The sequence below is a fragment of the Pongo pygmaeus genome, chromosome 5 (genome assembly GCF_028885625.2).
Source record: "Pongo pygmaeus isolate AG05252 chromosome 5, NHGRI_mPonPyg2-v2.0_pri, whole genome shotgun sequence".
Classification (NCBI taxonomy): Eukaryota; Metazoa; Chordata; class Mammalia; order Primates; family Hominidae; genus Pongo; species Pongo pygmaeus.
In genome coordinates, this window is record NC_072378.2 from 144,779,622 (window position 1) to 144,795,068 (window position 15,447).

Genomic DNA, 15,447 nt, shown 5'->3' on the forward strand with positions numbered 1-15,447 from the left:
TGGGGTGTCCTTAGGAAGGAGACAAGAAAGAAAACAGAGAACGTTATCCTTCCTTTGCAAAGCCATGTTGACTGTGCACATGGATTACGATCTGAGATTCTGGTCTCCTACTTAAATGATTTAACAGTGGAAGGTATTCTAGTGAAGGAAACCCAAGTCCCAGAGTGAATGCATTTGTTACTTTTGTAAAACTGACTAAAGTGATCAATACTCTTCAGTCTAAAAATATGAAAGTGGAAAGAAGACATACTTACCAGCTATAAGCTTAATTATTTCAGAAAAGTAAACATAAACTTATTCTTCCAACCTTCAACAATTATCTGGACCTTTTGATGCTTAAAAGACCAGCAAATGTTCAAGACAAATGAGAGGAAGAGCTATTTTACACTGAAGATATAATTAGCAATTTTGCAGTACCCAGTGATAGTATAGACTGAATTTACAAATTTTTTCTTTTAAGGGCAAATAAATGTCAGACTCACAGTAGACTATTAAATAGAGACAGTGCTGGCAGAACCCTATTTTTTTTTTTTTTGAGACGGAGTCTTGCTCTTTCGCTCAGGCTTGAGTGCAGAGGTGCGATCTTGGCTCAGTGCAACCTCTATCTCCTAAGTTCAAGTGATTCTCCTGCCTCAGCCTCCTGAGTAGCTGGGATTACAAGCGCAAACCACCACACCCGGCTAATTTTTGTATTTTTAGTAGAGACAAGGTTTCATCATGTTGATCAGGCTGGTCTTGAACTTTTGACTTCAGGTGATCCGCCTGCCTCAGCCTCCCAAAGTGCTGGGATTACAGGCATGAGCCACTGTCCCCAGCCCAGAACCCTAATTTTTAACAGTGACAAGAAGTTAACATGAAGGAAGTCATTAGGAAGGGGAGTGGCCTGTAAATGAAGTTTCTTGCGCTTTTGCTCAGGCAATGGATTTTATCTGTCCCCCTCGTCCAACCCTACCTGAATAAGCTTTTTAATTAAAAAATACATTAGTAAGGCTGGGAGCAGTGGCTCATGCTTGTAACCCCAGCACTTTGTGTGGTGTAGGTGGGCGGACTGCTTGAGCCCCGGAGTTCGAGACCAGCCAGGGCAACATGGTGAAACCTCGTGTCTACAGAAAAATAGAAAAATTAGCCAGGCATGTTGGCACATGCCCTCCAGGTACCTGGGAGGCAGAGGTGGGAGAATCACTTGAGCCTGGGAAGTTAAGGCTGCAGTGAGCCGTGATCATACTACTGCACTCAAGCCTAGGTGACAGAGTGAGACTCTGTCTCAAACAAACAAACAAAAAGTATTAGTAGTTTATGTGAACTTTTTCATAGTTATGAAAATTAAAAATAAGACTATGTATTTTTCAATATGAGACTAAACCTTTCAATTATTTTATTTATTAACTTCCAATTTATACCCTTTTAGGCAAAGAGTTCTGTGCTTTATGGGCCAATTTTTAAACTGTGATGTCCAGGGGAAGAAATTTTTAGCCCTGAGTTTTGAAGGGGAATGCCGTATTCCTTTCTGACTTGTTTTTCCTGCTTATTATAAATATTTATCTTGGACAAAGGATTGCATTTTAGCGGATGTGCAATTTTACAAATTTAATTATTAAAATGACTCTTCTTCCTTTTTTTATGATCTTACATTTTGTTTTTAACTTGTCATGGCGGATATTAAAACACTCCAAATAAAGACAAAAAAACTTAATATTAAAAAAAACCCAAAAACAACTTCTGAAATACTCCATTTTTTCTTATTTAAAAAAATGCTATTTATAGTAGTACTTGGCATTTCATCAAAGTACATAAGCAAAGGACAGATACTCCTCATTTTTTCCCAGGTTTCTATTCTTTTTCTGAAAGTGAGTAAAATATTAGGCTTTGGAGAAAGTCTAGGTAGTTTGGTGTGATCTGTTGGTAGCATTTTGTTTTGCCTTAATCTTCTATTTTTTTCTTCCCATTTTATTTATTTGTTTTTTTGAGATGGAGTCTCATTCACTTTGTCACCCAGGCTGCAGTGCAGTGGCGCGATCTTGGCTCACTGCAACCTCTACCTCCTGGGTTCAAGCGATTCTCATGTCTCAGCCTCCTGAGTAGTGGAAATTACAGGTACGTGCCACCACGCCTGGCTAATTTTTGTATTTTTAGTAGAGATGGTGTTTCACCATATTGTCCACATCTTGAACTCCTGACCTTAAGTGATCCTCCTGCCTTGGCCTCCCAAAGTGCTGAGATTACAGGCATGAGCCACCGTGCCCGGCCTTCTTCCCATTTTAATAACTAATTATTTTGCCTTAAAATACTTGAATTTATTGCAAAAGGTGTATTTTAAATGATTCAGCTCCCTCTTCCACGGTGTTTCTGTAGTGAATAGACTGGAAGCTGGGAAGAAAGTGACCTCCATAAACACAGTTATTTTACATTATTTCTCTCTCTGGAGAGAGAATTAGCACTCTCTTTCACTTCCAAGTGGAAAACCCACTGGACAGGCAGGTGTAAATAAAGCAATGTAACCCGGCAAGTTTCATTTTTAGAAATATGTGGGCTTTATCCAGTTTAGGAGCTTAGCTCCCGATACATTTCTGTCTCCCATCCTTTGGGATTTGGGAGCGCTTTTTGTTTTTGGTTGAGTGTTGGCATCTACAGTATCTCCCTTCCTCCTAGATCCTTCCTGTCTGCATGTAAATACAGATATGCAGAAGTCTCCCTTATTCTCACCATCCTCCACCAAAGCAGACAGACCTGCAGACAGACAGACCTTGTGTCAGCCCAGTTTATTTTTTAGCTGACAAATTCTCTTCCTTGCCTACTTGTCCTCATTAAGTGGAGAAAAATACACCTTTTAAAAGATGGGTGCATTAAAGAAAAAATGTTACAGAAGGTATTACGTATTTATTACAAACTTAGAAAATATGGCTAACAAATAATAGAATATAAGAGTCACTCAGAATCTTCTAACGTACAGATACAGTGCTAACATTTTGGCTCTTGACTTTCTGTCATACGTACACTTACGTATAAGTGAAGCACTGTGTATATTCTTTAATGACCTGCTTTATTACCCCTTAATACATTGTGAAAATCCTTCCTTGTCTTTACGTATTCATTATATGTACCTGAATATCATTTTTTTAACCTTCTGTTTTTTTTTTTTTTAGAGACAGGGTCTTGCTTTGTTGTCCCACTGGAGTACAGTGGCACAACCATAGCTTACTCCAGCCTCAAACTCCTGGGTTCAAGCTATTGTCCCACCCTAGCCTCCAGAGTAGCTGGGACTACAGGTGTAGACCATTGTGCCTGGCTAATATTATTTATTTATTTATTTATTTGAGACAGGATCTCACTCACCAAGCTGGAGTGCAGTGGTGTGATCATGGCTCACTGCAGCCTCCATCTCCCCAGATTCAGGTGATCTTCCCACCTCAGCCACCTGAGTAGCTAGGACCATGGTGTGTGCTACCACGTCATGTGCTACCACACCTGGCTAAGTTTTGTATTATTTTGTAGAGATATGAGGTTTTGCCATGTTGCCCAGGCTGGTGGCTCAAGCAATCCACCCACTTGGGCCTCCCAAAGTGCTGGGATTACATGCATGAGCCACCTTGCCCTACCCGCTAGTATCCTTTTTAATGCATGAAAATATACTTTTAAACAGTTCTCATGGATGGACACTGGGAAAGCTAGACCCCTGTGAGAGTTTGAGCTCCTCAGTGTGAAGACCCTCTCCTGTCTGCTCTAATGTTGCATTTTCCTGGTATGAACCCTGAATATCTGACAGAGGTCTCAGTTAATTTAGAAAGTTTATTTTGCTAAGATTGAGAATGTGTGCCTGTGACACAGCCTCAGGAGGTCCTGATGATATGTTCCCAAGGTGGTCAGAGCACAGTTTGGTTTTATACATTTTAGGGAGACATGAGACATCAATCAACAACACATGTAAGATGAACATTGGCTTGGTCCGGAAAGGCGGGACAACTCGAAGTGGGGAGGGGGCTTCCAGGTCATAGGTTAATAAGAGACAAATGGTTGCATTCTTTTGAATATCTGATTAGCCTCTCCGAAGGAGGCAATCAGATATGCATTTATTTCAGTGAGCAGAGGGGTGACTGAATAAAATGGGAGGCAGGTTTGCCCTAAGCAGTTCCCAGCTTGACTTTTCCCTTTAGCTTAGTGATTTTTGGGGCCCCACCATTTGTTTTCCTTTCACACTGGGCTTGCTTGATAAGTTCACCTGAGTATCCTGCTAATCTCTCATATTTTTTTGTGCAAAGAGGAATTTCTTTCCTTAATCAATTTCTTTCTGTGCTTAAAAAAATTTTTTTTACACTTTTTATTTTTTAATGGAGAGACACCATTCTTTAAGTTACCAAAGTATGAGAAGTTTTTGCACTTCCCTTTCTCCTTCATCACTCTTTTTTTTTTTTTTTTCCTGAGACAGGGTCTGGCTGTGTCGCCGAGGCTGGCATGATCTCGGCTCACTGCAACCTCTGTCTCCCAGGTTCAAGCAATTCTCCCGCCTCAGCCTCCTGAGTAGCTGGGATTGCAGGCGCCCGCCACCACACCCAGCTAATTTTTGTGTTTTTGGTAGAGACAGGGTTTTACCATGTTGGCCAGGACTCCTGACCTCAGATGATCTGCCCATCTCGGCCTCCCAAAGTGCTAGGATTACAGGCATGAGCCACTGTGCCCGGCCTCTCCTTCATTACTCTTATAATAATTCAGTAGTCCAGTCCCAGCATGGGGGTGGGAGACTTGAAGTAATATTGGTCAAAGAATATAGTTTGACAGGAGGAATAACTTCAAGAGATCTATTGTACAAGATGATAATTATAGTTAATAACAATTTGGTGTATACTTGAAAATAGCATAGAGAGCAGATTTTAAGTGTTCTCATCACAAGTAAATGGTAAATATGTGAGGCAAAAGCACTAAGAAATAAAATTTTGTCTCTTAAGAGCCATAGAGTCTAATTGAGAATAGAACAGGAGACACGCTGTATAATAGTGATCATGCCTATCCACCTCACCAAGTCCCGGCAGCAACCTTCTCTCTTTAATTCAATACCTACTGTGTCCACCTCCCCCTTTCTTGTCTCATTACTCCTCTACTCTTTCAGGCTCACTGATGTCTAGCACGGGCAATTCTAATAAGCCTCAAACTGGCTTACTTTCTTCCGGTCTCCCTCCCCATGAGTCCATTTTTCATGTTAATCTCACTAAAGCACCCCTCTGATCATGTCACGCTCTTGCTCAGGAAAAGCCAAGGGCCCACATTGCCTGCTCATTTAACCCCTTGCTGTGGCCTTCAAAGTCCTCTGCAATTTAACTGCAGCCTGTTCCAAAATTCAGTGGCATCACAGCTCTGATAAAAAACCACCCAGCCAAAGGAACCTCTTCACAGTTGTGTCTGCATCATGTTTTTAGGACTTTGCTGCAGCTGTTCTCTCTTCTACAAATACCTTTCTAACCATTTTTACGTGCCTCAAACATAGTAATTCAAGGTCTAGCTCAAATGCAACCTGTTCCTCAAATCTTTCCGTGATCCCCTTGTCATCCCCATCAAGACATATTTTTCTATGAATTTATGAATGTATCTGTACCTGATATATTAGTTATAATTTTCTATTGTCTTAGTCCCTTCCCCACCCATCCCAGGCCACTGGACCACAGCTTCCTTGAAAGCAACATCTGGATCTCTTTTGGGACTGACACACAGTAGATGCTCTGTAAATGTTACTATTTTTTTGTACAGTGTTTTTCACAAAATAGCTGTACAACTAATTTTTATTAAATGACTAGAAAATATAAAACTTAAGACAACAAACATAACAAAGAGTTGGAAATATTCCCAGTTGTTTTTTTTTTGACACAAGGTCTTGCTCAGTCACCTAGGCTGGAATGCAGTGGTACATTCACAATTCCCTGCAGCCTCAAACTCCTGGGCTCAAGCAATCCTTCCACCTCAGCCTCTTGAATAAGTGGTACTACAGGCATGTACCACCACACCCAGATACTTTTTTGATTTTTTGTAGGGACAGAGTCTCCCTGTGTTACCCAGGCTGATCTTGAACTCCTGAGCTCAAGAGATCCTCCCTGGAGGCCTCCCAAAGGGCTGAGATTACAGGTGTGAGCCACTTGCCTGGTCCCCAGTTCTTATTATGTCCGTTTATTTGACTAGAAGTCTTACAAAATGACCTAAGCCAATTTGATTATGCATAATTATAAATTTTGGCTTTATTTTTGATTGGTAATGTTGGCTCCCAATGCCACTGTCTTCCTATAAGAGTCATAACAAAGGCAAGTTTCAGACCAAATCCTGCCATGAACGTTGGCATTCATTAAGCAATCATTATTGGCAAGTAGGCTCGAAAAACAGTTCATACAGCCTGCATGTAAAGTTGGTAAGCTGCAGCTCTGCGTCTTTTTTGTTTTTTTTGAGACAGAGTCTCTCTCTGCCACCTAGGCTAGAGTGCAGTGGTGCAATCTCGGCTCACTGCAAGCTCCGCTTCCCGGGTTCACACCATTCTTCTGCCTCAGCCTCCCCAGTAGCTGGGACTATAGGCGTGCACCACCACGCCCATCTAATTTTTGTATTTTTAGTAGTGACAGGGTTTCACCATGTTAGCCATGATGGTCTCGATCGCCTGACCTCGTGATCTGCCCGCCTCGGCCTCCCAAAGTGCTGGGATTACAGGTGTGAGCCACTGTGCCCGGCAGCTCTGTGTCCTTTTGAAGGTCATAGTTAAAGTAAATGCAGCAATATTCTAGAGCTGTATAATTTGGTGCATTGCATGCTGAGTTCCTGAACTGTAGCTAGTCTGAATTGAAATAATGCTGTAAATGTAATATACACCCAGGATTTCAAAGGCTTAGTAAGAAAAAAAGACTATAAAATATATTTTCAAGATGTTTCAAAATATTGAGTATACGTTGAAATGATAATGCTTTGGAGATATTGGGTTAAATAGTACATATTACTAAAAATTCATTTTACCTGTTTTTTAATGTGGCTTTTAAAATTATGTATGTGACTTGAATTATATTTTTATTAGACAGTGTTGTCTTAGGGAGAGGATTTAGCCTTATAATCAGCAGCAGATAACTAAAATCCTCCAGCCAATGGCTGAACATAGGACCTTTAGGGATCTAGCCTCCCAGACTCACTAGATTTTTATATTCTGTTTAATCAATGGTGGGGCATGTCTAGAAAATATTTTGACCAGTCCTTGTTCATTGAATAACACTAAAGTCAACAGTGGGAGGATATTTCTAACATTCTAATTATGCCAATTATTAAGCCACAGTAAAAGCACATTTCTCACATTCATTAATTAACAGAGTCTCTGGTGTTGATGAAAATAAAGATAACTGATGCCTTTGTAGTGGTCCACTCTGGAGTTTAGCCTTTCTAATTAAATTATAGCTGAACTTCTCTGGAATGTTATACTGGCTTGGGACAAATGTGAGCCTGTAGTGTGGTTTGCACACTGGAATATGTGTGTCTTACTGTGACCTTGGCAATCTTTTGTAGTGGTTAAGGCACCCAAGATAGCATCCTAGCTGTCTCTTTTCTTAGCGTTCCTTTCATAATTCTTCTTTTTCACTTTATAAAAGAAAGTCGTACCTCTCACTCTCCTCACATTTTACTGTGCTGCATTGCTGTGAGGCATCAAACAAGAGGACCATTTAAGAATGCAAAACAAAGAGCAATCCTTTAAAAATTTTTTAAATGGCTGGTGCCTTGTTGCATCCAGGCAAGGCTTTGTGTCCAGCTGCCATCATCCATCCACCCATCCATCCATCCATCCATCCATCCATCCATCCATCCATTCCTCTATCTTGGAAAGAGAATTCTCAAGTGAGATGTTATTTGGAAATACCTATAACATGGTTTTTAAATCCAAAACCAAGTCAGACTCCTCTTGTCAGAAAATAAATCTGCTTTGGCTGATTAGTTTGACAGTGAGGACTAGTTTTGCCAATTAGGTACCAGAGGAGGCATTTTCTATTAATTGAATGAGCTAAATTTGCAACTCCTTAACAGCATGCTAGAAATTACATCTTTTTAATGATTTAAATTTATGATAAATATCAGTTGTCAACTTTAAAAAATGTGCACGGAAATTCTTTTGGAAGTTCATGAACAAGAGTGTTTGAAGCTTCTGACTTAAACTAGTTTAACACAAGCATATTACACTTTGTATGTTGAAATCTTCTAAAGTATATTATAGACGTTATATGGGTAGTTTTAAGAAGAGAAAGAAAAGATGGAAAAAGACAATCCAGAAGAGAAATGGTAGAAAGAGACTGACCCACATGGTGCAGGGGGCCCAGACTGGTACAGCAGGCCGGCTCTGTGGCTGAGAAGTCCAAGATGGTGGCCTGTGTCATGACAGGTCCAGAGAAGGGTGTTGAAAAAGAATACTCAGTGATGCAGGATGGAGGGAGGTTTGAATGTTCAAATAAGTAGAACAGGCAGAAGGAGGTGGGTTCTAAAAATGAAGAGGAGAGAAAGAGGGGGAGGGTCTTTGCTCCAGTGATTCTCCAAATGATGGCGTGTAGTAAAGAAGGCTTGGCAGATTTGTTTGAGGGGATGTTCATTGTGGCCCTTAAGGTTATGTAAACTTTTTTAGATGTCTAATCCTGATGAGCTGGAGACACTTTCTCTTTGACCCATGAGTTTTTTGAGGTTGCGTTGTTCTTTGATGCTACCTGGAGACTCTCCTGTCTGGCAGAATGGAAAGATCAGTGCTTTAACGTATGTGGATTGCTGTTGTCCGGGTCTTGTCTATCTCAAGGTGTTGTATGGGCCCTGACACACTGAGGACTAAATTGAAGTAAGGAAGCAAGCCAAACTGTATTGCTGGTCCTTTTTATCCACTGGAGTTGTTGGCTTCAGAATGTTATCATTGGCTTTTACAATGCTCATTCACTGCTTGATGCTTTTCAATTTATTATTGAATTATCATATATATGTGTATTAGTCTCTTTTTATGCTGCTAATAAAGACATGCCGGAGACTAGGTAATTTATAAAGAAAAAGAGGTTTAATGGACACATAGTTCCATGTGGCAAAGGGACGTCTCTCATGGCAGCAGGCAAGAGAGAATGAGAGCCAAAGGAAAGGGGAAACCCCTTATAAAACCATCAGCTCTCATGAGACTTATTCACTACCACAAGAATAGTATGGGGTAAACCACCTCCATGATTTATCTCCTACCAGGTTCCTTCCATAACCCATGGGAATTATGGGAGCTACAATTCAAAATGAGATTTGTGTGAGGACACAGACAAACCATATCAATATGTATTCTCTCACAATATATTTTTTATTTGACTATGATGACCCAGTGTCATGATCTTAGAAGACAGATGGCATACATTGAAAGGTTTCCTACATTAGCTCTATAGAAAATCATAGCATTCCTATATATGCATATGGAGAGATATTTGGGTAAAGTATTGTTCTCTTTTTCTTTGGATATTTTATACATTTTTTTGTTTGAAAATTGCTGTTTCTTGGATGTTATATTGTTTTATTCTGTGAATTTATGAGGAAGAGCTCTCATAATATGAGGAAAATAATGAAATAAATAAAGTAATTAAAATGAGAAAAATATTATTTGAATAATTAGCAGTCTTGCAAGGACATATTTTTGCTGCTATTTTGACAAGTAGAACATGTCATGAGAAAGTCTGAAGGTCAAATCACTGGAATGGTTTTTACATTCAAAATGTTTTCCCCATTTTTTTTCCAGGCTTATACATCTAGAATTATATGTTAATGAAACAGTTGCTTTTTCTTGAGATTTCTGCAGACAGTTTGTAGAACATAATAGATATTTATTTGATAATAATAAAGTGAGGAATTTAATTTCACAGAAATTTTCTTTCATAAATTCAGCCTTTTGTCAATCAATAAAAAAATGTTTTCTGTTGGCTTTTCATGACAGTGACTCATATCATTGTGACTAATTCACTGTCCTAAATAATCCCTCCTTGTTCTATGACGTTTCTAGCAATTTTAATGAAAATCTTCACTCCACGACAAAAATTCAAAGTGAAGTGTTTGTATGTAAGGTTTACAATCTCTACCCCCATAAATGGAGTCTGTTTTTCTGCATTTGCAACACATATAATATGGTTGATAGAAAAGATGTTGAGTTTTTTGTTTTTTGCAAAATATATTTCTGGAGGAAAGGTTTCAAACAGTGTCAGATGCCTGTAAATCTTAGAAACATTCTTTCAGTTTAAGTTTAGCCGCTCTAGAAAGTGCAAGTAGAAAAACATTATCTCCTGTATTCCTATGCATTGTTTAAAAAAACTTGAGTTTGTTGAAAAGAAAACAGGTTAAGAAGTAAATAAACTAAAATTAGAAGATGGAATTAATGGTTACATTTAATTCTGAAAATAATTATTTTGAAAGTAAATCAATCATTTGGCAATATGGTGTGGATTAAATGTGAAAAAGCAATTTCTGAACCCCAGCTACTTCAGGTTAGCATGCTGTTAAACTTGAACTCATTCAGAAAGTCTTCAGGAGGTCTCTAAGTTTGGGGGTTTTGTTAGTTTCTGTGTTTTCAAAGTCAGTCTTACACTAGAATGGCTGTACATTTTTTTTTTTAAGGAAAATAACAAATATTAGTGAGGATATGGATAAATTGGAACTCTCATGCATTATGGTGAAAGTGTAAAATGATGCAGCCGCTATGGGAAATAGTTTGCTGGTTCCTCAAAAATCTAAACATAGAATTACCATATATTAACCTAGCAATTTCACTCCTGCATCTATACCCAAAGGAAATGAAATCGGGAACTCAAAAAGATACTTGTACACCAGTGTTCATTGTGGCATTGTTCATAATAGCCAAAAAGTGGTCAACTAGTGCTCATCTTTAGACAAATGGATAAAGAAACTGTAGTTTATACATACAATGGAATATTTTTCACCCTTAAAAAAGAATGAAGTTCTGATACAAGCTACAACATGGATGAAACCTTGAAAACATCATGCTAAATGAAATAAGCCAGACCCAAAAGGACAAATATTGTATGATTCCACTTACATGACATATCTTAAATAGGCAAATGCATAGAGACGGACAGTAGATTAGCTATTACCAGGGGCTGGTGGGAGTGGGGACTTACTGCTTAATGACTGCAGAGTTTCTGTTCAGTGTGATGAAAAAGTTTTGGGAATAGATAGTGGTTATGGTTGTATAACATTGTAGGTGTAACTAATGCCACTGAATTGTATGATTAAAAATGGCTGAAATCACAAATATTGTTATGTATTTTACCACAATTAAAAAAATCTATTAATATGCCAAAAACGATTGAATTGTAAACTTTAATTGGGTGAATTATATGGTAGGTGAATTTAAATGGGTAAATTGTATGGTAGGTGAGTTGTATTATAGGTGTGTGGATGAATTGTATGGTAGGTGAATTTTATACCTCCATAAAACAGGTTTTTAAAAAGAGGCAGTCTTGTGAGTAGGAGGAGAGCTAGGTAAGAAGACATGAATCTTGATTTGATTTATGGCACCATCCAACTGCATGTCATGAGGGGTAAGTCCTTGACCTCTCTGGTCACAGGATGGGATCCCATCAGGCACCCTCTTATATACTTCCTACTCCTATCCTCTGTGGCTCCGTGATAGTAAGGTGGATAGTTCTGGTGGGTTAGGTTGGTTTCAGCTGCAACAAGTATGTTCCTCTGCCCAGGTGCGGTGGCTCACGCCTGTAATCCCAGCACTTTGAGAGGCCAAGGTCGGTGGATCATGAGGTCAGGAGTTCGAGACCAGCTTGGCCAAGATGGTGAGACCCTGTCTGTACTAAAAATACAAAAATTAGCCAGGCTTGGTGGCACGCGCCTGTAATCCTAGCTACTTGGGAGGCTGAGGGAGGAGAACCGCTTCAACCTGGGAGGCAGAGGTTGCAGTGAGCCAAGATCACACCATTGCACTCCAGCCTGGGCAATAAGAGTGAAGCTCCGTCTTAAAAAAAGAAAAAATGTTCCTCTGATGCGTAACATGACGTAAATTCTAAATGCAGTCCAGATGTGGCTGTAGACATTCTAGGATCCCAAGGCTCCATAATTGCCTTCAGTTTTGGGCAGAGTGGACGGGTCATTGGGTCATGCTAGCAGAGCATGTGCTTGCTTAAGGAGATTGATTTTTTTCAGATAATCTCGATTTTATTACAAGAACATTTTTAAAGCATATATTTTAACTCCATAGCCTTCTTCTCTTTTATGGGCATAAACAGTTTTCAGGATTGAAAACTTTCTGAAATTTGGATTGTCTTAGCCTTATTTTGAGATCGTTATATGTTATAGCCCTCTGTGTTTTCTTGTAGATACCACAATTATATTAAACATGTTCTTTTTCGTGAGGTATTGAGTCTGAGGCTGAAATGAAGAGATATTGACTAGGCTTATTCTATCTAGAATGTCCTTCCCATCTTTGCATGAACCGTACTTCATCTATTTTTCAAGATATATTTTAAAGCCTTCTTTTTTCCATTAAATTCTCTTTAACCTCCTCCTACATGGAAGTGCATTGAACACAGGCTCCACAGTCAGTTAGACCTGGTTCTCTCTGTGGCCCAGCATTTGCTGGGTGGGTGGTGCTGGACAATTCATTTAACTTCTGCCTCAGCCTTCTCCTTTGACAAATGGAGTTGTTTTCCTTTCCCTTCTCACTTCCACCATTTCCACCTCTCCTTGCCTTAGGGCAGAGAGGAGTTACCAGCAAAAAGACTGGCAGCATTGCCTTCTGTCTCCTGCTCACCATTGCTGATGACTGGCATTTGTATTTCAATATGGCATCCGTGCTCTGGAAAGGAATAATCTGGAAAGAAGACTGGGAAGTAGATGGTTTGCCTGTGTCATCACCACATTTTCCCTGTTACCTGGGGTGGTGTACCTGCTCTTGCAATCTTCTCTAATTTCTGGATGAACCTGGCTTCAGAAGGTACTGTGCTGTAGGTTTTTCTAGGAGTTTTGTTTGCTTTGGAGTTTTAACAACCATCATTGCCTTGGAGGCTTTGTCAACATTTTGAGCTTCCTTGTCCTCAACAGATTTGCTTGTTGGGCCACACTTGTGCCTTTTCACTTATTCTCAACCAGGGACTTCTTTCACTGGGCATCTGGCTGGGATTCATTAATGCACACTCAAGGGCCTCTGAAGAACATCATGGAAGCATGTGCGAGCATTTTTTTCCCTCCAGTTATTGGTTATCCAGGACAGTGATATCACTTCAATTGTTCAGGCTAGTCTGGATATCAGGATCATTATCTTTATGGCAGGCCAGGTTATTATGAAGAAGCACCCAGGAGCTATGATATATACACAGCAGAACGGAGAGAAAAGGAACAGCTGGTGAGAGCATGAAGAGCCAGCCCCTGGGATCGAGAAAATACCAGGAATAGCTCACTGCCCTGCGGGCTTCTTCTCTCAGAAGAAATGAGACTATAATGGCTTCACAGGTTTGATAGTGAGTGAGGTGGCACAGCATCTTGGGAAGACATGGTCCACTTGTGTTATTATTGCCCATTGGATTCATTCCCCAAGCAACTAGTTCATTGTAAACTAAAGCAAAGTATATCATTAAAAAAAAAAAATCAACTTGTATTTCGCTTTTTACAGAGTGAAGCGAAAGTCTGTTTTAAATGTGGTTTTTAGCTTTAATAACTTCAATGTTTAAATGTGGCAAATTCACAAAAATATCATTTGAAATGTTAATTATCTAAACTTCTTGTACACTTAGGTAGTTTTGACAATTCTGAAAACTACATTTTTTAATTTTAGCTTTTCTAAGGTCCTCTGAGGATGTCAGATTTTGAAAGAAACTCAGGGAGGTTAAACATTTCTGTTTGAGAGCAGTCTGTCTCCTGTTGGCTTTGTTTCTTTGTCTACATATTTATAATATTTTACAGATTATTATATAACATTTATTATTCCCATTTGACATTTTAATACATATTGTTTGAATAAATGAATTAGTGTTTGGGTGTGATTGGGTATGATGAAACAAGAGAGCATAATGGCATAACTAAGTGTGAGTGGCAGATTTATATTGGGAGTGATTCACATGTAGGGCCCACAAAAAGAAGAAATGAGAATATGATCTGAAATGCTTTTGTTGCTTCCAAAATAATGATCTTTGCTAATGAGAGGTTGGCTTTCTAGGGTGTATTAAGTTTTGCGTTTGTGAAAGAGGCCTTAATAAAATCAATCCAAGTTTAAAATCATCCAATAAGAGATTTCTTTCTTGGCTAAAGGTCTAGGTGCTTCTTTTCTGAATAATAAGCTGCACTTTAGGGAACTCATGTTATGTTAGTGTCAGCCAACTGGACACTCTTAAATTGCTTCAAATGGTGTACTAGAGGATAATGCTTTGTCTCTAATAACAGTAGAGTTTTAGAGGTGATTTGTGTGCTTTCATAGGGGAAACAACTCCTAATTTCTCTGCCACATTTCCAGTTTAGGATTTAAATTGAGATATGTTGCTACGTTCTGCTAAAACAATTTTCCATACGCATTTGAGCTGGTGAAGTGAAAACATTTTCGAACCAGTTTCCTTGAAGATTTATCAAGCAGTTTTGTTGATGTGTCTTGCTGTACTTCTTTTACCTATCACAGAAATAAAATTCCAGGCTAGGCAGCAGTGAAGGCCTTTGGATCTGTGTGAGCATGTCAAAAGCATTTTAAGAAGAGCAAAATATTTAGAGGAAGAATGTGGAAAAGCAGCCTTAAGGGATTTAACACATTTTTCTTCTTCTAATTCAGTCTCGTGTTCATCCCTCTAATGGAGAAAGGTCATTAATGGATAAGATTTGCTAAGCCAGCAAAGGCTTTCAGAAACAAAATGGTTTTCAAAAATCCAAGCCTAAGGAAAACACGGTTTGAATTTGGGAGCTTGAAAGAATACATTTAGAGAAGGTGTATATGCAGTGTAAATTATATTCATTCACTTAATATTATACATATATATTTATAATCAAGTTATATGTACGTTTGTTGTATTCTTACACATTTTTGTTTTGGAGAAGTTAAAATAACGAATTGGCTTGATAATGAAGACTGAAATAATTTGAGACTGTGGAAGTTCTGTATAAATTTCTAGGCAGACAAAATGGCTGATCAGAATAGCATGACGGAGTTTTAGTTGTCCTGTTACTCATCTGCTATTTTTACGTGCCCGAGATCTGGGCCAAGATTGTTTACCCTAATTGTTGTGATGTGGAGGTTAGTAAGTGTGTGAAATTTGTTACATTTCAATCTCATAATTGAAAAGCCACAGGCAAATTCTTGTTCTTTTACTGAATTCCTGTCTAGTAGAAAATAAGAAGTATGTGTGTTTGTATATGTGTGTGTGTCTGAAAAAGGAAAATGCAAACTAGTCTTTGAAATATGTACCCCCTTTTCCCCATTTTTAACTGTATCAAGAGAATGAA

General features: G+C 38.9%; 1 protein-coding gene and 1 pseudogene across 10 annotated transcripts in view; both read left to right on the top strand.

The window, feature by feature from the left end:
• Nucleotides 1-15,447, top strand: part of UTRN (utrophin) — a 575,792-nt gene that overhangs the window by 99,010 nt on the left and 461,335 nt on the right. The gene's annotated exons all lie outside the window — the stretch shown is intronic.
• LOC129037817 (rhomboid-related protein 4-like) lies at nucleotides 12,743-13,492 on the top strand (annotated as a pseudogene).